The sequence below is a fragment of the Panthera pardus genome, unplaced genomic scaffold, assembly GCF_024362965.1.
Source record: "Panthera pardus isolate Hobbes unplaced genomic scaffold, ASM2436296v1 HiC_scaffold_3, whole genome shotgun sequence".
Taxonomy (NCBI): Eukaryota; Metazoa; Chordata; class Mammalia; order Carnivora; family Felidae; genus Panthera; species Panthera pardus.
In genome coordinates, this window is record NW_026526876.1 from 29,479,263 (window position 1) to 29,506,567 (window position 27,305).

The 27,305-nt window shown below is 40.4% G+C and overlaps 1 protein-coding gene across 4 annotated transcripts in view; it reads left to right on the forward strand.

The window, feature by feature from the left end:
* KANSL1 (KAT8 regulatory NSL complex subunit 1) overlaps positions 1-27,305 on the forward strand; it is a 176,779-nt gene that overhangs the window by 266 nt on the left and 149,208 nt on the right. Inside the window, exon 1 of one of the 4 annotated variants that reach the window (XM_019437464.2) lies at positions 26,916-27,029. The exons of the other annotated variants lie outside the window; for them this stretch is intronic. The gene's annotated coding sequence lies outside the window, so the exon portion shown is untranslated. Of the gene's footprint in view, positions 1-26,915; positions 27,030-27,305 lie in introns of those variants that run through there. 4 annotated transcript variants of the gene reach the window in all.

Sequence of the window (27,305 nt, forward strand, 5' to 3'; positions counted from 1 at the left end):
TCCCTTCCAGAACTCCTATTGTGTGTGCTTCCAGGACTGATTAGTTACTCCTTACTTTGGCTACTGACTGTTGTTGATTATTGGTGTTAAAGTATTAGGGAAGTTCTCAGATTAACTTCCATTATAATGATGTGTTTACGTTTTAACTTTAAATCATGACAACCGACACACAGTTGTAAAAATTCTGTTCCAATCTCATAGGATGGATTGACAGTCAAACACCCAGGTCTACTTTCAAACAGGTACTTTAGAGTCATAGGTACTAGGGTGTGTCCCACTGTTGCAAATCTGTAGCTGATTCATGTGTTACAAAAGATGTGTCATTAACCATTTGTTTACTCTGAAACTTCATATAGTAAGTAGATGAGAACCTTCTAAGACCTGTTGGTTTACCCGTACTCTGTTGGAGGGTTCTCCTACTGCCCCCTGGTCCTGTGCATTTGAATTTACACTATTTTTCTCAAACGGGTAGCACTTTGTGTCGAGTTTCATCTCACAAGATAAGTTTCTTGGGCGGTGTGGCTAGATGATCTTGAGATGAAAAAGCCCTCATTGATAATCATGGTCCTCCAGTCTCTTGGTTCCTTCTATCTCTTGTACGTAGGTGGTCAAAGGACTTTGCGTTAGGACTAAACAGAGGGTAAAGCTTAAGACATATGTAGGGAGGAAAATGGGAGGAATGATGGAGAGAGAAAGGTAAGGAATGATGGATACCCTCTGCCAGCTTTACCAGGTGGCACAGGTTGCCTTCCTTTGGAGCTAGATCCTAGTTGAGTAGTTGAGACTATTGTGTGGTGGTCTCCCCTGTGGAATTCCAAGTTAATGCAGTGGACAAATCAGAGAATAATGCGGTCTGTGTAACTAAATATTTAGACTGAGGGAAATCTTTAGGTCAATGTAGACTGAATTCTCATCTTCATTTATGTTCCAGCTGCTATTGTTGGATAATGAGTGCTTATATTAGTATAAAGGAAGCCAAAGTGACACTGTTGCCAGCCATTCTCTTTGTAGAGTTGGAGGGGTTGCATGGGGAATCCAGCCAGCAGTCCTGAACCCATGAGAATTAGAGGACCTTGTACAAGAGTATTTTTCTTTGGCACCGAGTGTTTAGTGCCAGGACCTGGTGGCCCCTATTATCTTCAGGAAGTAGGCAAGGGGCTATGAATGGGTACCAGTTCTCTAGAAACCTAAGGAAATTGAGACCCAATATATCAGATTTTATTTTACAGTCACCTTAGTTTTAACTAAGCTATTAGGTACTTAGAGGCCTGGTTTTGAAGATGTATATGATGTTTAAAATGTTAACTCTAAATCGCTGAACCTGGTGGGTTACAATATAGTCCCACAGCAACCTCTGAAGTTGTACGAAAGGCCTCTGGCTTGGCAGGCAAACAGAATGGAAGTGAGCGTTCCATTCTGTGTGAGTTACCACCTGTTACCTACTGTGTGGCTGCCTTAATCTTATGTCCCTCACCAGTTCTTTGATCACTGGAAGACCTCTTTTGAGTCTAAACAAATTTGTTTGCTAACATTCTCCTATTCCTTTTATTACTTAAAACAAAACAAAAACAAACCATCTTGAAAGCTATAGTGTTTGATCTGGGCAGGAAAAAAAGGGCAGCTTTTGGGAAGAAGAGGATGACATTGAATTTGAAGGATAGAAAATAAAAAAGGGAGAGAGAACTCTCTCTTTTGTGTGAATGTCCTTAAAATGTTTCTGAGATATATTTTCAGATTACAGCTGCTTATTTTTAAGTAAAAAAAAAAAAAAAAAAAAAAAATGGTCGGCTAATTAAAATGTATACTTTGGAAACAAAATGTTTGTTTCTTATAGCTCATGTATTTTGTTTCTGATTGTCATATTTCAGAATGAACTCCAGTTATATCAGGCATTACTTACATGTTAGACCTGAGTATGTGCTTGTTTCCATGCATTTAGAAAATAGCGCCAATATGCACCCTTTTCACAAACCAAAGTACCAAAGGAAAGATAACTAAAGGAAAAGAATGCCAAACAAAAACTCCTCAAGGCGGTTAAGGCACTGTTGTTAATTAGAAATTACTATGGAGTGGTGCCTGGGTGGCTCAGTTGATTGGGTGGCCAGCTCTTTTTTTCGGCTCAGGTCATGATCTCACTGTTTGTGGGATCAAGTCCCGACTCAGGCTCTGTGCTGATAGCTGGGAGCCTGCTTGGGATTCTCTCTCTCTCTCTTTCTCCCTCTCTGCCCCTCTCCAGCTCGTGCACATGCTCTCTGTTTCTCAAAATAAATAAACTTAAATAAACTTAAAAAAAAAAAAATGGGGCGCCTGGTGGCTCAGTCACTTGGGCGTCTGACTTCGGCTCAGGTCATGATCTCATGGCTTGAGGGTTTGAGCCCCATGTCGGGCTCTGTGCTGACACCTCAGAGCCTGGAGCCTGCTTCGGATTCTGTGTGTGTGTGTGTGTCTCTCTCCCTGCCCCTCCCCCACTTGCGCTCTGTCTCTCTCTCTCTCTCTCTCTAAGATAAATAAATGTTAAAAAAAAAAAAATTCCCATGGAGATTATGTACCCCTTTGTATATATCAGGGATCTACAGCTTTTTCACTGCTAGCCATGACTAAGCACTATGGATGATGTTTGATGTTCCTAGGTCCAGTGGTCAGGGTTGGGACATGGGTGAGATGGGAAAGGAATGGAGAGGAGGGGGAGGAAAAATGGGCAAGTTGGAGAAAAGAGCAAAGAAAAGATGAGGGGCTGGGAGAAGAGCTGTATGGGCCCTGGCATATGCTATGACACCACCATCACTTGCCTCAGGTTGCTTTACGGACTGCTGGTTGCCTTGTGTTTGAATTGTGATTGAACTATGATGGAAGCAAGTAAAAAGTATTCTTGACCAGGGGCGCCTGGATGGCTCAGTCGGTTAAGCATCTGACTTCAGCTCAGGTCATGATCTCACACTCCGTGAGTTCCAGCCCCACATTGGGCTCTGTGTTGACAGCTCAGAGCCTGGAGCCTGCTTCACATTCTGTGTCTCCCTCTCTCTCTGCCCCTTCCCTGCTCATGCTCTGTCTCTCTCTGTCTCAAACATAAATAAACATTAAAGTATTCTTGACCAAAGGGCAGAACTAAAATATAATTCAATATGATATGGAATGGTCTCCCAAGATACATAGTTAAGTGATCAAAGCAAGATGCAGAATAGCATGTGTGCTATATTACCCTTTATGTGTTTTGGAGGAGAAAAAAGGAGAAAAGAAAATTTGTATTGTCTCGGTGTGTAAGCCCTTAAAAAAACTTTAGAAGAATAAACAAAATGGTGACTTTGGTTACCTGTTAAGTCTAGAAACTGGGCAGGTAGAGCACAGGGTGAGAAGGAGACTTCCTACTGTACTATATTTTTTATACTTTCTGATGTTTGTATCAAAATAAGAAATTTAATGCAAAATTTACAAAATCCTTCAAAAACAGTATCTCAGTTTTACATCTCTTCTCGTCCTGTGTCTGGAAGTCAGAGAAACAGCCAGGGCCACAGCTGAGAGAGCAGATGGCCTTTGAACAGTGGCTGAAGGGATATATATACACAAAGGGTACTGTCATCTAGGACACATATTCTCCTGAGATCTTGAAGAATTTTCAGCTTATAGATGTATATTTCTAGTATTGAATTGGAAGGTCAGGCCTTTACACGTTTTACTTGCTCTTAAAGTTTTAGTAAAAAGATTTTCTTTGTTTACTCCTTCATGTTGGTAGTTAGATACACTATCATGTTCCTGGCTGTGTGATCTTAGGCAATTTCTTAACCTCTCTGAGATTCAGAGTCTTTCTTTGTATTGGAAATAATATTAACATTGCTGTGTATATCATAGCTATAAAGGCCATGGTATCTGACTTAGTGAACTACTACTGTTATTACAATAATTATTATTAATAATAGTTCCTTATAGCCTGGTGGTAAGAGTGGGGGCTCTCGCTGATGTTGGGCAAGTTCCTTTACCTCTTAGAGCCTTGGTGTCCTCATCTGTATAAAGGGTATAATTACAGTATCTAGATCCCAGGGTGGACTTCAGAAGAACTAAGAGTTTGCTGTTGCAAAATTCTTAGAAAAACACTTGGTGTGTGCTCACTAAACATGAGCTGCTAATTTTCTTTATGACATCTGTTTGCTAGGGCTGCCATAACAAAGTGCCACAAATTAAGTGGCTTAAACAACAGAAATGTATTGTGTCTCAGTTCTGGAGGCTAGAAGTCTGAGGGCAGGGATGTACGTGCTCCCTCTGAAGGTACTAGGGCAGGATCTGTTCAGGCCTCTTCTAGCTTCTGGTAGTTCCTTGGCTTGTGGCCACATGACTTCAGTCTTTATACAGAGTTCTCCCTGTGTGCGTGTCTTTGTGTTTAAAATTTCTCCTTTTAAAAAGGATAACAATCATACTGGATTAAGGCCCACCCCAATGGCCTCATTTTAACTTGATCACTTCTGTAAAGACCCTATCTCCAGTTTTGCTGTAGTGGGCATCAGGAGTCCAAAATCTCTTTTGGGGGCACACAGTTCAACCCATAACAACATCCAGTAGCCTTGTCAGCCCCACAGACTTTCGTCCCTCATCATGGGTGACAGACCCTCAGACCCTCAACACCTATCTATACATGGGAAATGAAAATTTTGGTGCAAATTGGGAACATGATTTAAAGAAGTAGATTATTTCCTTAGGCTTCTCATGGATTTATCTTTATTATGTATAGATTTTTGTTACCATTGAAACTTTAGGTTTATATAAAATCAAAATTTTACAAGGTTAGATTATTTTTTTTTAAACTGAGTAAAATTCTGATTTGCAAAATTAAGGTCAAGACTACAGTCTTGCTCTCCATGTCTCATCCTTTGTGGAAATTGATATTTGGGATTTCCTTAGGCCCATGTGTCTGTCTCTAGGTGTTTGGGAGCTAAGGATACCCAGTAATGTGGAATTAACAGCCTCCTCACTGTGTGTTTTCTATGCAATCAGATGCCATATTTGAAGAAGCCGGCGTGGTTATCCTCTAACATTTGGCTTCAAACTGTCATTTTTGGGTAGACAGAATGGGTCCCCCCAGAAATAGCAAGACCTTGAGCAAGTTCCTCCTGTGGCTTGACTGATTTGGTTAGTCCTCTGCTTCCATTCCTCTCCTATTTGCCATTAGGGTAAAGTTCAAACTTTTTAACGTAGGATATAGACCTCTGATGATCTAGCTGCTGCCAACCTGTTTTGTTTTTAAACCTTACTTTTCACCACTGGCCTGTATGCACCTTTGTTTAATGATTTCCTTCTCCTGAAACGTCTAGTGCTAAGACTTAAAAAGTTAACATTGAGGTGAAAATTTTTCTAAAGGTGTTACATGCTTCTCTGCCTCCTTAAAGTAAGCACCTTGAACAAAATTATATCTTTTAATAATAATCCAGAATTATGAAACATCCTCACTATGCCTAGCAGTTACTGTACTGGGCTAAAATATAATGTGCCTTTAGAGACCAAAAAAATATACTGTATGAGTGGACTGGTGTGTATGTATTACATACTCTGGGGTTATTCTTTTTCTTTCTTTTTTTTTTTGGGGGGGGGGTTATTCTTTTTCAAATTTTATTTTATTTTTTATTTTAAGTAATCTCTACACCCAACGTGGGGTTTGAACTCATGACCCTGAGATCAGGAGTTGCATGCTCTTCTGGCTGAGCCAGCGGGGCATCCCGCTCTTGGGTTATTTTCTATATTCTTTTGTCTATTGTCATCTACTTTCATGACCTCCTACCTTAGTGTCAGGCAGTTATTGTCCTTGTTCTTGTTCTAGCCTCCAGCAGCTCTCCCCGCTATTTTAATGCTTTCTTTCTGTAGTAGGCTGGGATACTGGCAAACTAAGCTTATATAAATTATTTGCCAAGGAAAAGTAAATAGATCTTTAGTGATAGCTGGAAGGATTTTGCTATAGATAAAATATATGAAGAGTGACGAGTTTTTGGCAGCCTGGTTTTGCTTTTGTGCATTTTATGGAGAGGAAGCATCCATTGCTTTTATCAGATTTTTACGGTGCTCTGGGACTGTTCTGGATAAATACGTATTACGAAATTGCTTCGTGAGTTGTCATCAGAGGCTGGTTCCTAAATTCCTTCTCCTATCTCCCTACCCTGAAGAGAAGGAGTTCATAGTGTTGGGTAATTGTTTGGACTATGGGAGGAAGAGCCATTCATCCAGGCCAGAGAGTGCTGATGAGGCCTAGGCAGACCACCAGAAGTAGGGGCTGGAGTTGGGGAGAAAAGTCAGGTAGAGCGTAGGAGAGCAGTGCTGGGCCTTGTTGACTGGTTTGCTCTGGAGGACAAAGAGTAGCCATCGTAACTCTGGAAGCTCAAAAAATTATGCAGGTACTTGACTTGAAGAGATTGAAAAATACTATCTTTTAAAAAAATTATCTTTTTATTCTGGACAGCCTAGTGATTTAAGTTTTTGCTGGATTTTTTTCTTCCTTAGAAATCATCTTGTGAAATGTTTCCGCCTAGATTGTAATTTGATAAGTGAGGCAGCCAGATGAGAGTGGAAACAGGGCTAAAAGAATCAAATAAAACATTTTAATTAACATTATCATTCTGGAAGCATCTTACTGTGGGGGCTTCTTTGGAAGTCAGACAGCTAGCTGCCTTGCTTATAAAGGAAATCGCCCTTCCCCCAGTGACTTTGTCTCTTGGGTCAGAGAGCACACAAAGCCTATCAGGGAAGAAGCCCTCTCGGGTCCACTGTCCCTGTGTCTGTCTTTGCCTCTTTCCATGCTAGGCCCACCCCTCTGGCCGCTTGAGCTGTTTTCTTCCTCCTTGTAGGGACCTCTGGCTGTCAGTCGTCTCTTTCCCCAACCAATTTTCAGCCTCCCGTGCCCTGTCGGCTCCTGTTCTTCAGCTTATAAATACATTCAAGTCTCTTACTTTTTAAGAATACAAAACCCTACACTATAACCATTGGTTCTTGGCTAGATTCTACCTGTGAGTTCTCTTACGTGTTCATCTCTGTTGCCAAATTCAGAGGCTCCCTTTCGACCATCTTCTGAGACCTCCTTGTGGTCTCTGACGCTGTGGATTGTCCCCCCTGGTTGTGGTGGTGGTGGTCCCTCCTGGCCTCTTGTCTTCATTTCTGAGAAGCAGTGTAGAAGAGTGGTACAGGACATGGACTCTGGATCCAGAATCCTAGATTCAGATCTCAGCTCTTCCACTTATTGTATTACCTTGAAAAAATTATTTAATGTCTCTGTGCCTCAGGTACCTCGTCTGAAAAATGGGAAAAATAATAAAAATAATAGCACCTCCCTCAGAGGACTGTTGTGAGGAGGAAATGAGTCAATACATGGAAAGCACATGGAGGGGTGCTTGACACAGAGTAAAGTACAGATGATGTGACTGCAGCCTCTTTCTGGACCATTGTCATCTCTGGCTGCTCTGTTTTCTTTGTGGACTCTTTTCTTCTTTCGCATCACTGTTTGCCTTAGCTTGGCCCTCTCTCCTCTTACCCTATGCATTTTCTCGGGGACATTTCAAGCGCAGTTTTTGTCTCATTCACCATCCATATAGTGATGATTTGCAAATGTGTTTTTTCTAGATCTAAATGGTCTTCTTATCTCTGATCCCCTACACGCAGCTGCCTCCTGGACATCTCTACTTGGCTGTCCCACGTTCACTTCCAAATGACCTAATCAGGGGCACCTGAGTGGCTCACTTGGTTAAGGGTCTGACTCTTGATCTCAACTCAGGTCTTGATCTCAGGGTTGTGAGTTCAAGCCCTGCATTGGGCTCTGGCTGGGCGTGGGGCCTACTTTAAAAAAAAAAAAAAAAAAAGACCTAATCAACTACTCCCCCCTGGTCCAACCTCTTCCCATTTTCGTGTCCCTGTGAGTGGTACCATCATTCACCCAGTCACCCAAGTCAGGATTCCTCCTTGTGGCATAATGGTCACCATGTTCTTGAGATCCTAGCTCACAATGTTTTCTTAGTCTCCTCCACTTCTCTCTCCTGAGTTCAGACCATTGTCACCCTTTGCCTGCATGACCTCTGTCACCTTATGATCATTCTACTTGACTGCCTTCCATCTTCCAAGTTGCCGCCAGTGTGATCCTTATAAAATATCGATCTCATCATCTCATCATATGCCTGATCTAGGTAGAATTCAAATGCTTTTGCCAAGCATCCAGGCCCTGGTGATCTGGCCCCTGCCAGATCATCTGTCTCCTTTCTGAGCACCTTGAACTCAATGGTGCTGAATTGCTTGCAGTTCTTTCTGTGCATCTTACTGCACCTTTGCCCCTGGGCCTTTACATAAGCAGTTGCTTCTGTTTAAAGTGACTTCTGCCCTGTTGTAGAGACTTAGTTCTCCCAGTTCTTTAATAACAGTGATGATAATAACAGTAACAGCATAGTAGCTGACACTGATAGCTTCCTGTGTCCCCAGGCATTGCCTTTGGGTGTGTGTGTGCACATAGCTGGCACTTCTGTTGTACGGTGATTGTAGGTTTACTTCTCACACCCATCTAGCTTCCAAGTCCTTTGAGAGTAGGGCTTGAGTCTTGTCTCTTACTATCACAGCTTGCTTTTTATGGCACTTGGTGAGTGAGTGTATGTTGAACGGATGGTCTAAGGACTATATTGCCCCGTTGAAGTACTTCTTTAGGAGGGTATCAATCAAAAAGCTGAGTTAGTCACATACATTCGCCAGCCCTGGCCTTACCCTTTGGAGATGTAGGACCCAGCTTGTTGAGTGTAAGCAGCTGAGTAACTTGGAATAAGAATTGCAAGGAAGTTTTTGTTTTAAATTTCCATTGAATGGGACATAGGTGTTTTTGTTTTCTTAGTTTTGCTTTTGAAAAAGAGATCAATTTGCCGACAAGCCAGTGTCACCTGGTAACTAGAATGTTTTCACATTATTAGAATAAACTATAGGAAAATGAATATTATTTAGGCTTGTGATATTCCAACCACGTAGTGTATTTGGTAGTGAACTGATTAGAATTCTTTATTAGTGATCAGGTGTCCCCTCCCTCCTTTTTCATCAGTGCTCTGTTGAGTTTAGACACAGAACTGTTTTATCACTGTATAAAAACTGTGTTTTTAGCAACAATCCAGAATATGGACAAGCTTATATGTTTGACTCTTGAACAATGCAGGACTTAGGGGCGCCAACCCTGTACAAACATCCACATATAACTTTTGACTCCCCCACAATTTATTAATAGCCTACTGTTGACTGGAGCCTTACCAATAACATGAACAGTTCATTAACATGTATTTTCTATGTTACATGTATTCTGTACTGCATTCTTAGAGTAAGGTAAGCCAGGGAAAATACAATGTTATTAAGAAGATCATAAGAGAAAATACATTTACATTTACAGTACTTTACTGTATCAGTATTATCAGTTTACATTGTCTCTTTATAAGATGAATCATGTATCTGTCAGTATCTATGTCAATATTGTCTTATATGACAAAATACTGCAGGTGTTACATATATTATTAATAGTAGACATCAAAAATGAAAAGATAATGTACAGTCTGTGTGTATGTAAGTTTGATAAATTTTAAGTTTTATAGTTCATATATATTTTGTGGTAGTGATAAAATAGACTAGTATCTATATACATTTTATGCATTTATGATATACCCTAACATTTTATTTATTTTTTAATGTTTCTAGACTATGTGGCTCATCTGCCAGTTTTTTTAAATCGTCACAAATTTCCAAAAATTTTTCCAGTATATTTATTGAAGGCAGTCTATGTATAAATGGATTCTCGAACTTCAAACTCTTGGTCAAGGGTCAACTGTGGTTGTAGCCTGTATCTAGGTTTTGATCATGTAGTAATTTTTTGGCCAGCAGGGGGAGCCGAAGTCACTGATATGTGACTGCATCACCAGTTTTCAAAGTTTGTTATGCCAAAGGAAAGTAAGAAAAGCCTTACTGACAAAGAATTAGTCAGAGTTCACAAGGAAGAAATACAACTGCCAAGAGGCATATGAGAAACATATTTATTCTGAAGTAATCAAAGGAATGCAGATTAAAATGATACACTTTTTTTTTTTTTTTTTTTTGAGTAAACTCTACCCCCACTGTGGGGCTCAAACTCATGACCCCCAAGACTAGAGGCACAACTCTACTCACTGAGCCAGCCAGGTGCCCCATAGAGTTTTGTTTTTTTTTTTTAACCTATCAAATTGGCAATTGAACTATGTTGTCAATAGTAGTAAAGGGGCAGTCTCCAAAACTGCTAGTGAAGTGTGCATTGGGCCCAATTTTTCTGGAAGGTATTTTGGCAACATGTATCGAAAAACCTAAAGGTGTCCTTTAACTTAGTTATTCTACTAGGAATTTACCTTAAGAGGGAGAAAAATAGAGATATACAGAAAGATTTGTGAACAAAGGTATTCATTGTAGCACTATTTATACTGGGGAGGACTGAGAATAAACTTGAATGAGCAGTGAGATTAATCAGTACATTATGGCATATTTAAGGATGGATGATTATACAACCATAAAACTGTTTTTGAAAACTTTTAATGTCTTAGAATGTTGAGTGTGTGATAAATGAAAAATTCAGTATATAGAGCTATGTAAGGATTCTAAATGTATAAAAGATAAAGAAAAATATAAAAACACATATAAATAAAAGAATGAAAGGAACTATAGCAACAGACCTCACTGAGTCTGTTAGACAGAGGTCATTAGCCAGTTATTCTGTCACCAAGACATGTTTTGAGGTGAGGCATTGTTACCTTATAAGCCATTAACCCCAGAGATTTAGGGCCTCACTTAAGGTACCACTTGTATCCTGTAGGACCCCAGAATGGACTTAATATACATAAGTTTATGCACTTCTTGAGTATTCTTAACCCTAAATCCCTCTTGGTGATAACACATTCCACACATTTCTTTTTATTTATTGTGGACAAAAAAACTACCTTTTGAAGTTTAAAAGCTTAGTTTATTGTACTGAGATCTGGTGAATAAATTGGTATATTTGCCATATTGATACATTTTCAGATTTTGGTCATAGTGCCCTTGGCTTTCATGTTTCTCCGTTGAAGATGATTGATTTTAAGGTGTAATCTCTGGTGAAACCTCCTTCAGCCTCTTAGTCATTCTGTTTACACTTTGGATCCTTGTTAGCATTGCTTTGCCTTTCCGGATTTATGGTAACCAGTCAGAACTACATTTTGAGATATAGCCAAATTATTATTTGCTAGAAAGATAGGAAAATATGTTCTGTTTTTAGTCTTTTCCTTAACAACCCCTCCCCATCCCTTCCTCCGCCTTTGCACAGAACATCACAGTATCTTTAGGGGAACATTCTATAATTATTCAAAAATTCATTTTTTTGACTGGAAGCCGTGAATTCTTTGGGGACAACTTAGGTTTTTTCCCTGTAGGTGCCTTACTTTCCATTTGTCCATGCTGTAATAATACCTGCCGTTCTCTGGCCTGTGGTCTCTTAGCTTCCTCTATCTCACGGGGCTCTTAGAGGTAATTCAGGGTAAGAATCACCTTTTTAGTTAGGTCTGATGGTCAGAAAGCTTGACCTTATGTTGAGTTGAAATGTGCTCCTTCTGCAGTTTCCACTTTGGGCCCAATTTTGTCGACACAGGAACTGCAGCTCTAGTTTCTCTTCTGCTGGACAGATCTTTTAGATATTTGGACAACTTTCAGGCTTGCCAAAGTATTCTCTAAGCTGAAAATAAATCCCAGTTTTTTGCAAATGTTTCTCATTTGATACACTTAAAACTCCTTTCCGCCTCTCCGTTCCCTTATTTTTACAGCTCTGTATTATTTCACTATCAGGGAGCTCGTCATTCCATCTGCAAAATGGGGAATTTCCTCATGTCTTGAATATAATTCATTAAAATATCACATATAGCATTTCCAAAAATGCTACCTACGATCAGTCTTGTGCTTATACTTCTTCGTTTGGGGAGGTGCCTCAGCATCTACCCATAATATTCTGTCTAGATCACAACCTGTCTATGGTAAATATTCACAATTTTGGAGTCACTCAGGCTTAAAAAAAATGACCTTTTACTTAGAATCTTGTCAAGACTTTTATAAAAGCCCACATGAATTATATTCACATGCTTACTTTCTTCTCAGAGAATTTGGGTAGACTGGTATGGTGTGATTTCCTCTTTTAGAAGCTGTGATGTCTTTTCCTCAGAAGGTTATTCATGCTGATGTGTCTTCTGGTCCCATCCCCTGTTAGCAGTTTGCCAGCTCGGTCAATTTGAAGCTCGCAGCCAGCGCCCTTCTCTTGAGTACATGGGAGTTATATTGATGGCATGTTTCTGTTCATTTTTGTTCTGCAAATATATTTTGAGTGCCTAAATATGCCAGGAGTTGAGGAAGGGGCTGGATAAATGTCGATAAAGGAAACAGGTCTGGATTCCATCTTTCTGGTGCTGATAGGAGGTCACTCCTCTCATGACTATTGGCCAGTTAAGTTCTTCCCTGCAGTTTTATAATTTTATACTTACATTGTTTCAAAATGCAGAGGATGCTTTGGGATTCCATGACTACCTAACATCTGATATATTAGTTTGGAAGCATCTGGTTTTTTTAATGATGAATTTGATAGGCTATCAGTTATTTATATGTCTTAAAGAGTAATTTAGGAATAGGGTTTTTTCCCTCAAAACTTCCTTAGTAAATAAATAGTGAAGCAAATTAAAGTTATCAGCTGTTTTGCTTTTATCACTGTCTATACCCTATTTATCAAGTGACCCATCCAGTCTTTATTTGGCATATTGTTTCTCATATATTTAAACCACCTCTTTGTGGCTTTGCATTTTCTTGCAAGATTTTAATTGTTTTGCCTCCGTATGTCTTAGTGCTCCTGCTCAGCTACAGTTTATCATCTTTTGTTGCTTTTCCTCACTTTTTGTCCTTCTATTCTGAGTAAGTTGTTTTTTCCTTCTTCCACTAGCCCCTTTCCTCCCCTTCCCCACCCCCAGACTAGTTAGCGATTCAAAATAGAAACATTTCTAAAAAATTGGGGTTGAGCTCCTAATTTTTTAATCCCTTGCGTTCAGGACAGTATTGTAAAGTCCATCTCTTTGTTTTGTATTACGCATTTGCTTCTTAATGTTAATTTTATCTAAAGTCTACATTTTTTTTTTTTGCCAAAAATAGGGAACCATATAATACATTTTTTTTGATAAGCACATTTTTTTTATGAATGTGTTTAGGACAAGAAGGGGCTGGGCAGAAAGGAGAGGAGGCAGGGAGGTAAATGTATTCAATATAAACATTTAAAATTTTCCCTCACTCTACAGAATGTTGGTTTAGTGTGCTTTGTATCTCTGTTCCTAGTGGGTCATAATATGTCTGTTCCTGATTATAATTTAGAACCAAGTTTTGTTATTTGTATATGTTGTAGGTTCTAATTATTTTTGGGAAAGCATTATTGTGTTACTTAAAATTTTCTATCAGTTCCCTCCCAAAGAAGTTTTGTGTTGTTAAACACATAGATTGTTGAATCCCACATTATTGTTATTTTTGTAGTTTTCGGGTTTCTGAATCATTGAGTGTTAGAGTTAAAAAGAAATCTTGGGGCGCCTGGGTGGGTCGGTTGGTTGAGCGTCCAACTTTGGCTAAGGTCATGATCTCGCAGTTTGTGAGTTCAAGCCCAGCGTCAGGCTCTGTGCTGACAGCTTGCTCAGAGCCTGGAGGCTGCTCCGAATTCTGTCTCCTTTTCCACCTGCCCCTCCCCCACTCACACTCTGTCTCTATCCCTCTCAAAAAATAAATAAACATTAAAAAAATTTTTTTTAAAGAAACCTTGATTTAACTAGTCTAGCTCTGTTGTTTTCTACATCAAGACAGAGAGCGGTGCTGCCATTTCCCCAAAGTCACATAGGTACCTAGTGGCAGAGCTAGAACTTGAATGCCAGTTCAGCATTCATTTAATCAGTCTGACGATTGCTGGGGATAGACTTATATGCTAAACACATGTATACTGGAGCATATACAAACAAAAAAGAATTGTTGATTTATGGGGGGCGGGAGGGGGACAGATGATTAACCTGGCTTGGAAATGAGTTGACTGATCAGCATACTTTCCTGCTCAACATATACTCTTCCTCTCAGATCCTGGATCTGTGGATCAGGGTATCTTATTTATATTCCAAATAGTGCTGGGGATGACAATGCCAAATTTTTTCTTCTTGAACTACCCATGTATAGAAGCCTTGCCAACCATCTGTTATAAAATTCTTAGGGCAGAGTATAATATTGTTGCTTTTGTTTTGAGCTTTTAAAATATCAATACGTTCCAATCCTATCTCATTGAAGATGACTTTTCCAGTAATAGGATTTTGTGTTCCTTAAACTCTTCACTCATTGAGGTTCTAGTTTGTGTTTTCCTATAGATGACTGATTGTATTGCTGACATGTTGGGTCTTCCTCTTTTCACTCTCGTATTATTTAGAGTAAGTCAGGTTTGATGGGAACCTCATTTTTTTCTTATGTATATTGCTGGTAATGAGTTTGCAACTGTAACATGAAGGCAAATTGGTGCTCTGAGGTAATCTCTTAAGGGGGAAAAATAAGTATGGCTTGCCTTCTCTTGACATTTTTGCAAGCGGTTCAGCATTTTTTTTTTTTGAAAGTGAAATTGTTTAGAAATTAAGTATTACTTGGCTCCATCCATTTTTGTTTTTACAGCTTTATTGAAAGACGCTTCACATATAAAATTTACCCATTTAAAATGTACAGTTGTTTTCTTTTAGTGTATTCACATGCTTGTGCATCTGTCACAGATGCACCGTTCTAATTTTAGAACATTTTCAACTCCCCAGAAAGAAACCCTATATCTATTAGCAGTCACTCCCTATTCCCTTTTGTCCCTCAGCCCCTGACAATCACTAAGCTACTTTCTGTGTCTGTAATTTGCCTATATTGGACATTCATATAAATAAAATCCTACAGTTTGTGTTCTTTTGTGGCTGGCTTCTTTCACTTAGCATGTTTTCAAGGTTCATCTATGTGGTAGCATAGATCAATACTTTACTCATTTATTTTTATGGCTAAATAATATTCCATTGTATGGATATGCCTCATTTTGCTTATTGTTAATCGATTGGTGGGCTTTTGGGTTGTTTCTGTCTCTTGGCTATTATGAATAATGCCGCTATAAACATTCTTGTATAAGTTTTTGTTTGGACACCTTTTTTGAGTCTATACCTAGGAGTAGAATTGCTAGGTTATATGGTAACTCTGTTTAACTTTTGAGGAACCACCAAACTTTTCCAAGGTAGATACACCCTTCTACATTCACACCTACAAATTTCTTCACATCCTTGTCAACGTTTTTTTTTTTTTTTAGGTTTATTTATTTTTGAGAGAGAGAGAGAGAGAATGTGAGCGCAACTGGGGGAGGGGCAGAGAGAGAGACAAAGGGAGACACAGAGTCTGAAGCAGGCTCTAGGCTCTGAGCTGTCAGCACCGAGCCCGACACGGGCCTTGAACTCATGGACTGTGAGATCATGACCTGAGCTAAAGTCAGATGCTTAACTGACTGAGCCACCCAGGCACTCCCCTTGTCAACATTATTAACTGTCTGTCATTTTGATTATAGCCATACTAGTAGATGTAAAGTAGTAGCTCATGGCTTTGAACTTATTTTCCTGATGACTAATGATGAGATGTTTTCATGTGTTTATTGGCTATTTGTAGATCTCTGGAGAAATGTCTATTTCTGTCAAAACTCCCCCCCCCCCTTTTTTTAAAGTTTATTTATTTATTTGGAGGGGGGAGAGGATTGGCAGAGAGAGAAGGAGAGAGAGAATCCTAGGCAGGCTCTGCGCTATTAGAGCAAAGTCTGACATGGGGCTCAGACTCATGAACGGTGAGACTACAACCTGAGCCGAAATCAGGAGTCAGTCAGATGCTTAACTGACTGAGCCACCTAGGCATCCCTGCCCTTTTTAAAAACTGGATTGTCTTTTTTATTGTTGAGTTATAAGATTTCTTCATATATTCTGGAAATAAGTCCTTTGTCACATATGATTTTCAGATATTGTTTCCTATTCTGTGGGTTATGTTTTCACTTTCTTGATGGGGTCCTTTATTTTTTTTTTTATTTAAAAAAAAATTTTTTTTTTTTAACGTTTATTTATTTTTGAGACAGAGAGAGACAGAGCATGAACAGGGGAGGGGCAGAGAGAGAGGGAGACACAGAATCCGAAACAGGCTCCAGGCTCTGAGCTGTCAGCACAGAGCCCGACGCGGGGCTTGAACTCACGGACTGTGAGATCATGACCTGAGCCGAAGTCGGACGCTTAACTGACCAAGCCACCCAGGCGCCCCTTGATGGGGTCCTTTAATGCACAAAATGTATAATTCTCATGAAGTCCAAACTACATGTTTTTTTCTTGTTACTGTACTTTAGTGCTGAATCTAAAAATGAAGATTTTACCCTTGTTTTCTCCTAGGAATTTTATGATTTTAGCTTTTAAATTTAGGTCTATGATCCATTTTGAGTTAATTTTTGTGTAAGGTGTGAGCTAGGGGTCCAGCTTCATTCCACTGCATGTGAATATCCAGTTATCCCTGCACTGTTTGCTGAAAAGACTACCCCCCATTCCCTTTTGAATTATTGTGGCGCTCTTGTCAAAAACCAATTGACTATGAATGTGAGGTCTTTTTTCTGGACTGTCAACAATACTTCATTGATCTATATGTCTGTCCTTATGCTGGTACCACACTGTCTTGATTTCTATGGCATTGAGTTAGATTTTGGAATCAGGAAGTGTGAGTCCTCCAACTTCATTCTTCCTTTTCAAGATTTTGGGTATTCTGGGATTGATTTGAATCTATAGATCAATTTAGGGGGTAACTGCCAGCTTAATAATGTTATATCTTCCAATCCATGAACATGGGATGTCTTTCCACTTAATTAGGACTTCTTTCACTTCTTTTGACAATTTTTGTCATTTTCAGAGTGCAAATTTTATACATTTATTTCTAAGTATTTTATTCTTTTTGATGCTATTGTAGATAATTGTTTTTTATTTCATTTTCAAATTGTTCATTATTAGTGTATTGAAATACAACTGATATTTGTATAGTGGTCTTACATCTTATACTATTGATGGAGTTGTTTTCTAGCTCTAATAGTTTACCTGTGGGTTCCTTAAGGATTTTTTATATACAGTATTATGTTATGTACAAATAGATTAATTTTACTTTTTCCTTTGTAACTTGAATGCTTTTTATTTATTTTTCTTGCCTAATTGCCCTGGCTAAAATCTGCAGTACAGTGTTGAATGAAAGTGGTGAGAGCTGACATCCTTGTTTTGTCCTTGATCTTAGAAAGTATTCAGTCTTTCTCCATTAACTGTGATGTTAGATGTGGTTTTTTCATAGGTACCTTTTGTCAGGTTGAGGAAGTTTTCTTCAGTTCTTGGTTTCTTGTGTGTTTTTATCATGCAAGGGTATTGGATTTTGTCAAATGCTTTTTCTGCATCAACTGAGTGATCGTGTGGTTTTAATCCTTTATTAGTATAATGTATTACATAATTGACTTTCAGGTTATAGACCAACCTTGAATTCCTAGGATTAGTCACACTTAGCAAAGGTGTACTGTCCTGTTTAGATGTTGCTGGATTCATTTGCTAGTGTTTTGTTGAGGATTTTTACATCTATATCCACAAGGGATATCGGTCTGAAGTGTGGTTTTTGTTTTTTTTGATTTTGTTTGTTTTTCTTTTTATGTCTTTTTCTGCTTTAGGCATCAGGGTAATAACAGCCTTATCATGTGAGTTGAGATGTATTCTTGACTTCATCTTGAAATAATTCTGGCTTAACTTTGGACATTCATTTAGCGGTAGCAAATTCTAATTGCCTAATTAGTAGAATGGAGATAATAGTTAACATAACTAATGTTTAAGAAATGATGTGTTTTGAATCCATGGCAGTCAGAACTAAAAGCATCCCCCCAGGGCAGCCACAAATATTTGAAAATGAAAAGGGGGATGCGGAATTAAGCACAATTGGATTAGGTCACAAATTTTCCTCTTCTAGACCTTTGCCTATCTTGAGACATGCAGGGTAGAGGTTCTGAGTCCACTACTTTAGATCCTTGCCTCCTACTTGGTTCCCTTAACTTCTCTTGGTTTTATTTTGGGGTACTCTGTTACCTCATTCTGGTTATGCCTTAAACAATACCTAATTTTAGCATCCTTGGGGTGGTTTAGGCAAGCTTCACAAAAGGGATCAGAAGAGAATGGAGTTGGAAGCATAAAGCACTAAAATTTTGCTAATTGTTCTCTTATGACTTCTTAGCTTTGGATTTTTAACCATTTAAAATGTCAATAAATAGAAGGAGTTTTTCTTGGCTACCACATAACTTATGATGGTGACTTAGTATTTTTTTTCCAGAGGTACGACAGTGATTGGCATTTGGTAGACAGTCAATAAATGTTTATGAATGAATGGAAATGAATGTTAGGGCTTTAAGGGGATATCCAGTTTTACTGAAAAAGAAAGTCCTCCAAGGCAGGAATGCTAGTATTACTGTTGTCATGTTATAAAAATTTAATGACTTAGGCTAAATATTACCAGCAAGACCACATTTTGATGTTGCCAGTATAGTTATAATAGGAAATGTGAGTTTAATCCCTTCCCCTACACAGAACATTTTTTTCTTCTTGATACCACAGAAGATACACTTTTTACACTTGATCTTAGCCAAAAGGCTGAGAAGCAACGAAGATACACTTTTTACAGAAAATGTTTATTTTAGGGGCACCCAAGTGGCTCAGTTGGTTAAGCATCCGACTTAGGCTCAGGTCATGATCTTGTGATTTGTGGGTTTGAGCCCTGTGTCGGGCTCTGTGCTGACAGCTCATGAGCCTGGAGCCTGCTTCGGATTCTGTGTCTCTCTCCCCTTCCTCTGCTTATGCTCTTCTCGGTCTCTCTCTCAAAAATAAACAAACATTAACCCCACCCCCCTTTTTTTTTAATGTTTATTTTAGGAGTACCTGGGTGGCTCAGTTGCTTGAGCATCCAACTCTTGATTTTGGCTCAGGCCATGATCTTGTGATTTGTGGGTTTGAGCCCTGTGTCGGGCTCTGTGCTGACAGCTCATGAGCCTGGAGCCTGCTTCGGATTCTGTGTCTCTCTCCCCTTCCTCTGCTTATGCTCTTCTCGGTCTCTCTCTCAAAAATAAACAAACATTAACCCCCCCCCCCCTTTTTTTTTAATGTTTATTTTAGGAGTACCTGGGTGGCTCAGTTGCTTGAGCATCCAACTCTTGATTTTGGCTCAGGCCATGATCTTGTGATTTGTGGGTTTGAGCCCTGCATCAAGCTCTGCACTGACAGCATGCGGAGCCTGGAGTTCTCTCTCTCCTCTCTCTCTCTCTCTCTCTCTCTCTCTCTCTCTCCCTCTGCTCATCCTCCTGCTTACGCTAGCACATGCACTTTCTCTCTCTTTCAAAATAAATAAAAATAAATACCTTTATTTTGTGCTGACAGCAGGGAGCCTGATGTGGGACTTGAACTCATGAACCAATCATGACCTGAGCTGAAGTTGGATGCTTAACTGACTGAGCCACCCAAGGTCTCCCAGAAGTTATACTTTCATTTAGCTGTTTTATTTTTTAAATTAAATTTGTTTGTTCTGCTAGTTGAAGTTAGTTCATTTGGGACAAGTTTTGTTAGATAAATTTGTGTCTAAATTTGATGGTGGGAATTAATTTGGAATATGGCTGAAAATACCAAATACTGTATTTTATTATTTTTGTCTAATTCAGAAATGAGAAAAGATTATTGTTAAGGAGATTATATTTGATTTCTTAGTAAATGAGTGACAGAGATAAGACAAGGACTTTAGCATTTCCTGAATTCTAGTCATGTTCTCAGCAGCTTATGGACTCATTTATAATATTGTATCCATAACAATTTTTATATAAGATCTCTCCAAGTTATATTATCTTTATGGAGGGATTATGTTCAGGATTTTTTGGGATACATCTTTATCCATAAATGATCTAAAGCATTGTTTCTCCTACTTTCCTTTAAAGTACCCTCAGTCTAGGGTTGTCCAGAGCAACTTCTCACGAAAAGGACATTTCTCTGAAGACTCCTTTATCTTGAAAAAAATGAGAATTTTGTATTTTGCTACATAATATATTTGTGTTTATTTTAATAAAAGTATATGCAATTTTACTACAATCTTTGATGAAATTGACACTCCAGCAAGGTGTCTCTCTTGATTATTCATTGGCTTCAGTTACCCCCTATTTTATATCACTGTGCTCATAGTGTACATGAAAACCTGGTTCAAGAATCCAGAAATTAGTGGTTTAAAAAGGTATGTTCCTTTTCAAGAATGGTGTGCCTTTCCAATGGAGGGAACACGTGTGCTGTCTCCAAAATCCCTAGGTTTGTTCTGCCATCAGAGCGAGATTTTGGAAGTTGCATCTTAACTTTGGACTTAGCAACTGATTTAAAGTTTTGTTTTTGTTTTTGTTTTTGAGAGAGATTGAGAGAGCCTACCCACGAGTGGGGGAGGGGCAAAGAGAGGGAGAGGGGAGGGGAGAGAAAGAGAAATAGAGAGAGAGAGAGAGAGAGAGAGAGAGAGAGAGAGAGAATGAATCGCAAGCAGGCTCTGTGTCCAGTGCAGAGCCTGACCTGGGGCTCAATCCCACAACCATGAGATCATGACCTGAACTGAAATCAAGAATCTGTCATTCAACTGATGGAGCCACTCAAGCACCCTGGACTTAAAAATTTTTTAAGTGACATTTGCCTTGTGCACCCGTTGTCTCCTTTTCTCTTTGAACATTTTTCCCCCTCTGAGTCTCTTTATCAGGCCCTCCATGAGTTGGCTGTTCATGGCTGCCTTGAAGTTCTTCTGCATGTTTACTTCTATGTTTCATTTAGAAAAGAAGCCAGGCAGTTTCTTGGAAAATTTTGGGCAAATTCTGACATTTAAGTTTATCATCGGAAACAGTGTTTAGGTCCTAGACAGATTGCTTCATTTGACATTGCCTTGTCGGCTAAGTCAGAATATTGGAGTACTCCTTTTGTTATGTTTGGTCAATGAACTTTTTGTGGTTAATTCTAATTATTTGAGAATTTTTTAATGTTCTATATTAAAATTTAAAGCAGCAGAATTAATTAAAATCCACCTAAATAATCAGTGTAGTTTTTGACAACTTGAGAAACTTTATTAAAATATTTCATATGAAGTCTTCATTAAACTGCATGCATTAGAAGGAAGTAAGTGCCTGTGTTGCTACTTTCAAATCTGGTACCATGGAGGAGAAAACCTAGATCTTAATGTAGCTGGTGTGAAAGAACCTGACTTGTTTAAGTGGTACAGTTATATTCAGTTGCTATCTTCTGAGTTATCCCTAAATAAAGTATTTATAGATTTAGAAGTGTTTTCAGAGTTAACCTGTGACTTTAGTTATTATTATTACTAACAATTATTATTACTTACTGCCTAAGATTAGTTTTTCTTCTCAGTGAGTTATTGGACCACTTCTGTGGTGAAATGGTAAGGTAATTTCTTTATGTAAATTTGACAGTCTGTATCTCTAGTATGGAGAAGAGATTTATCTTGTTTTTAGGTGGGATTGAAACTAAGGAATGCCATGCATTCTTACACTACTTTGCCATTTACAAAAGTTTTTCACATGCCTTAAGCTGTTTAATCTTACTGTAAGTTTGTTGCTACTGGACTGAATACATAAGAATATATATTTTGAATGAGTTGAGGCCTCCATTTAATGAAAAAAAAATCTTGATTTCTGAGCCTTACAATTCTTGTAATCAGTGTGAGGATTTTCTTTTACTGACATCTGGCTAAATCTTGATACTTGTGAAACTATGAAATAGGTACTATTGTTTGAGCTTAATATCTTTGTCACATTTGTAGTTCTTATTAGTCAAGTAAGTAGCATGTTTCTGTTGGGAGACTGTAACTCTGGAAGGCAGGTGATATAGTGGGAAAGTGAGAATTGGAGACTGACCTCTGATCCCATTGTGTCCTTCTGCTGTGGGGCTTAGGGTAGAACCTTAACTGTTCTCTCTTGGCCTTACCTTGTTTTCCCACTAATAAAAGTTGGAGGTTTAGCTAGATGACCTTCCATATTCCTTCTACATCCAAAATTCTTTGATTTAAATTTCTTACTATTGGCTCAGTTCATTCAATTCTAGCTTTCTACTGAATATTTAGCTGATAACATATTAACATGAGAGCATGCACCAATTTCAGTTTAAAGTTGTTTCTTTCATGATATAATTTTAATGTTGTCTTAAATAGATTGACGTGTTCATTTTTGTGACATCTGGAACAGGGTCTTGAGCTTAATAGATACTCACTAAATTTTTGTTGAATAAATGAATTTTACTTTTTTATGTGGTTTTGGATTTATGAATGTAAATCTTTTTCAGAATTAGAATATGCTCTCGGGGAGCTCAAAGTATTTTTATGGATAGTGTTATTTGAGTTTATGAATGAAAACATTGTTTGCTGGAGTGTGTAGATAGGGATTTGAAGTTTGAATTAGGGAAGAGGTGCTGACCTTATCTCGTATTTTAACCTCTTCAATTACTGAACTTGGGAAAATAGCTTCATTAGTTAACTAATAACGATAATAGTTAAATTTATGAGGTAGGCATTACTATCTCCTTTTTACAGAGCAGAAACTGGGGCTTATAAGTTTAGTACTTTGCCCAAAGTAACACAGCTGATAAGTCAAGGAGGCAGGTAAAATCTAGGGCTACCCCTGGATCCTATATTCTTAGTTACCACACTATAGCTTTCTTCATTTATTCAGCAAATTCTTACAAAGTGCCCCCTTTTGCAAGGCTCTGGACTAGGTCCCCAGGATATAATGATGCAACAATAAATAACAGAAACTGGGCCCCTGTTCTTTTGAAACTAAATGGTTTAGGCTTTAGGACTTTCTCCTTAGTTTTAATAAATATTTTTAAAGTGCAAAACAAAACAATCCCTTGTCTTTTTGAGATTAGTTTGGACATATGAAGTACTGAATTTGTGATAGAATGTTCTGTTTAGGACTATCTGGCTTGTATGTATATATATATACATATATATACACGTGTATATATACGTATATATACGTATATATATACACGTGTATATATATATATATATATATATACACGTGTATATATATATATGGTGAAGTTATTAGAGAGTGCCTTCTTGGGATATGTTTATTGTACAGGTGAGAGTTATAAATCTGAAGTTGGAATAGCCATAGTTCCTGCCTTTTAGGGCTTTCAGACCAGCTTCAGAGGTAAGACTGATAGATGGAAACAACCTCAAAGGAATTATAGAGAGCCTTTAACTATTATAGGGCCAATTATCTACCTTGTTAAATATGGTATGTAAATGAAATGGCGGAACATGTCTTGAAGGAAAAATAAGTCGCAGTGGGTTGGGGGAGAAGAATGAACAAGGAATGGTTGTGAGAAGGGATGGTCCTCTTTTTCTAGGCAGAAAGAACATATAAAGACATGGATGGGTACAGAGTTGTATATAGAAGGAAAGGACTTTTCTGAGGAATAAATAACATTTTATATAATATGACAATATGAATAATCCAAGTAATATAGGTGCTCTAAAATATGAGAAATTAATTAGGATTTTTTTGACTTCAGGTATAGAAAACCTAACTTAAATTGGCTGAAACAATAAAGAAATGTTGTTACATTGTTCTTGTGTAGCTGGAAGTCCAGTAGACTTGCAGAGGTCAGGATTATTTGATATAATGGCTTCATGCTGAAAAGTTCTTGCCAGCTCTCCATTCTGCCCCCTTTGATGAAGATTGTGGCATCTTCAGGCTTGTTGTAGGGTGACTGTAGCAGTTTGAGGTGTCATTTTTCGCACAGTCTAAAGAAGAGGTAACTGTTTCTCATTTCATTTTTAGGAATGAAGAAGCTTTTCTCACACTTCTCTCTAGCAGGCCTTCCAGTGGGCTTCTACTCACGTCTCAGTGGCCAGGATTGGGTTTCATGCCCATTCCCAACCAATCATTGGCAGAGGGGATGGGTTAAACTAATACAAATGTCAACTTTGAGAGTCAACCATAATGACTACTCCAAGAGTGATATGAATAGTAGGGTGTATGTGTGTGTTTAATCAGCCTTGACATCCACTGTGTTTCTGGGGTCAATTTTAAGAAAATGTATCTCTCTTCTTAAGATTTTTGCATTTTAGTGGCTTACCTTTGAATCTTTTTATTTGTAAAAATTGGTGCCTTAGGAAAAAGACATCTGGTTTGAGATAAGAATGTAAAACACGTTTGACTGATTTAAATGCCATAAACACTGTGAACTCCTGGCTCTTGGGCTAAGCATTGAGAGAATGGGAAAGTTGGAATTTATTTTTCCCCAAAAAGCATGTTTTAAAATGAGCATTCCCACCTTTTTCCTAATCCACTGAATAAAAAAGTATTTCACAATCTTCGTTATTTGGGGGCCTAATTAAATCTCACAGTTGAGTTTTAGGACTAGGCCCAGTCCACTTACTAATCAGTAGTAAGATTAATTATTTTGTGGTGGGTGTCTTTGAACATAATATTTTTAAGTATATGCTGGAAGGGGCTTTGCCTTATTTGGTGTTTTTCATTTGGCTCATTTAGATTTCAGAATCCTTAGATTAGGACTTGAGCTTGCCATCTGTTGGTCTGTGTTTAACACCTTTCTGCTATATTTTATGGAATTCCTATTTATATGGAGATATGTGTATACTTTTTTAATCAACTAAATTTTCTTTCGCGGGATTATAAAAAGCCAAGACCAGCATCTCTTTTGGATGGTACACTTATATTAGTTTATTCTTTGTGTAATTTGACCGTGACTTCATTGTAGTGTGATTTTAAGAGTACAAATGGGAGCTCACTGACATACAGGTGTAGATGCTGTAGTTGCTGGTAACTTTGTGGGAGGACTACAACCGAGAGGGTGTTTGTTTGGCTAGCAGAAGTGAGCATACCACCGGATATTGGTTCTGGTAAGCCACAAAACAGTATTGAGCATTTCTTATCGTCCTTTTCATAGTAGAGCATACCCTTCCTGTCTTGCTGAATTTGATGATTTAATTGTTGGAATCATTTTTTCCTTCAGTCATTTAAAGCACATTCTGACGAATCCTAGAGTTCTGTTTTAAAATCTCAAACCACTGAAATAATCTTTTGGCAACTTTTTTTTTTTTTTTTTTTTTTTTTTTTTTGGTTTTAAAGGATGGTGGAATTATACTTTGTGTAAATGTGACACTTTGCGTTATATTGCTTAACTTTTTTAATCTAGAAAAGGTTCCATTATTGTAAGGCCCTGTTTTGGGAAACAAATAAAATACTGTACCGACAAACTGGTCATGAGAAAGATAAAGTGCCACCACTTTAAACCAACTCTGGTAGGAAAAGTGGGAAGTTTGCTTTTTGTTGGGAGATTTGGTTTCTCTGTGGAGTTCTTTGTTAAACTTTTAGCATAGCAGTGAACTTCCTTTTGGTGGCGACAGGAAGCATAAATACTCATTGTGTAATGCCATTTGCCTGCTTTGGCGGATCTGCCAAACCATGACACCCAAAACAAGACGCGTGCTTCTTAACGAAAACTACAGTTCCCAGCGGGCCCGGCGCGGGTGGGCCATCACTTCCCCTCTAGCTCCCGGTCGTCCCTTCCCGGGCTGGCCCGGCGCGGGCCCTGGCCTGCGCCTGCGCAATGACGACGTGCGCCTTTTTTTTTTTTTTTTTTTTTTTTTTTTTCCACCCTGGCGGCTGCGGAGCGCTGCGCTGGGGCTAGTGCCCAGGCGTGCTGCAGTGTATCGAGGCAGTCGCCTAGGACAAAGGGCGGCAGAAAGCGCTTCGCTGGTCAGGGAGCTTCCTACCCGATTCAGCGCGCGTTTAACTCTGGAATAGTGTGGCACCGACTGCATTAGCTTGTTTACTACACAGTGCAAACAGTTCCTCGCTCACGTCCTCTTGCTCCGCCGCGCCTGCCCGCCTTGCCCCCTCATAGCCTGCGCGCGGCCCCGCCAGCCCCGGCGCGGAGGAAATGTGACGGCGTCAGCGCCTCAGGTTAGCCTCACCTCGGCCGGAGCGAGGGCCCTCTCCCGCCTGCCGCAGTGCCCCGTGCCGTGGCCGCACGTCTCGGAGCAGCTGGGTCCCGGCGCCGCGGCCTCCGCAGATGGAGGTGCAGAAACGGCGGCCGCGGCAAGGAGCCATGACTGAGGCGGCGGCGGCGGCCGCGCCTCCTGGCGGCCCGCGGGGGTGGCGCGGCGGGCGCCCCCTGGCGGCGCGCCGGGGCGGAGCGGCCCTTCGCCGCCGCAGCCGCAGCCGGCGGAGGCGCTGCTGTCCCTCCTCCCCGTGTCCCCGGCGCTCGCCCGCTCGCTCGCTCGCTCCATTCTCCCTCCGCTTCAGATTAAAGGGGGGGAGGGAAAAGGAGCTCGGCCGCCATTTTCCCAGTGCCGCCGCCACCGCCGCCACCGCTCGCCGAGCCGGCGGGAGAACCGAGCACCGTAGCGAAGCCGACTCGTCTCACCGCGGCGGCGCGGGGGGCGGCCGGAGCGCGCTCCCCGGCCGGGAAGAGGCGTGCGGGGGTGGCGGCCGGGGTGCGGGCTCGGGCTGCAGACGGCGGTGCTTGTTTGTGCGGGGCGGGGGGGCGGCTTCACCCTCTGCCCCCGCCCGCCAGTCCTCCCCGCCGGGCTGCGGTCCTCGACGGTGCCCAGGCCCCGCCGGAGCCGAGGAAGGCCGGAGAAGGGGCCCGAAAGAGAAGAAAAAGCGGCCGCTCCCCGCCGCCGCCGCCTTCCCCTCCCCCTCCGCCTCGCCCCCCCCCGCCCGGAAAGTCAGGGCGGCTCCGGGCGCCGGGGGGGAGGAGAGCGGCGGGCCCGGGCCGGAGCCGCCGCCGCGCGCCCCCGCCTGCCGCCGCCAGCCCTCGGCGCCCAGGCCGGGGGCTGTTTGCAAACTGCGCCCATTTTGTGGGGCTGAATCCGCCCGGGCAACGCTCCTCCATCACGTGGTAGGTGCTGCTGCTGCTGCTGCTCCTCTCCTCCTCCTCCTCCCGCTGCCCTTTCTCCTTCTCCTCGCTCTCCCTGTGGCTCCCATTTCTCTCTCTCTTTGTTAGTTGTAACTAGAAAGGCAGGGCAGGGCAGGAAAAATCCCCGGAACTTTAAATGGCCTCACCGGGCTTCCCCGCTGCGGGTCCGGGGCTGGGAGTCGCCCCAAGGGCGGGGGTGTGCGGGGGCCCTTCTCTACCAGCTGCCGCCTCGTTCGCCAGCTTTTCCTTTGGCGTTCT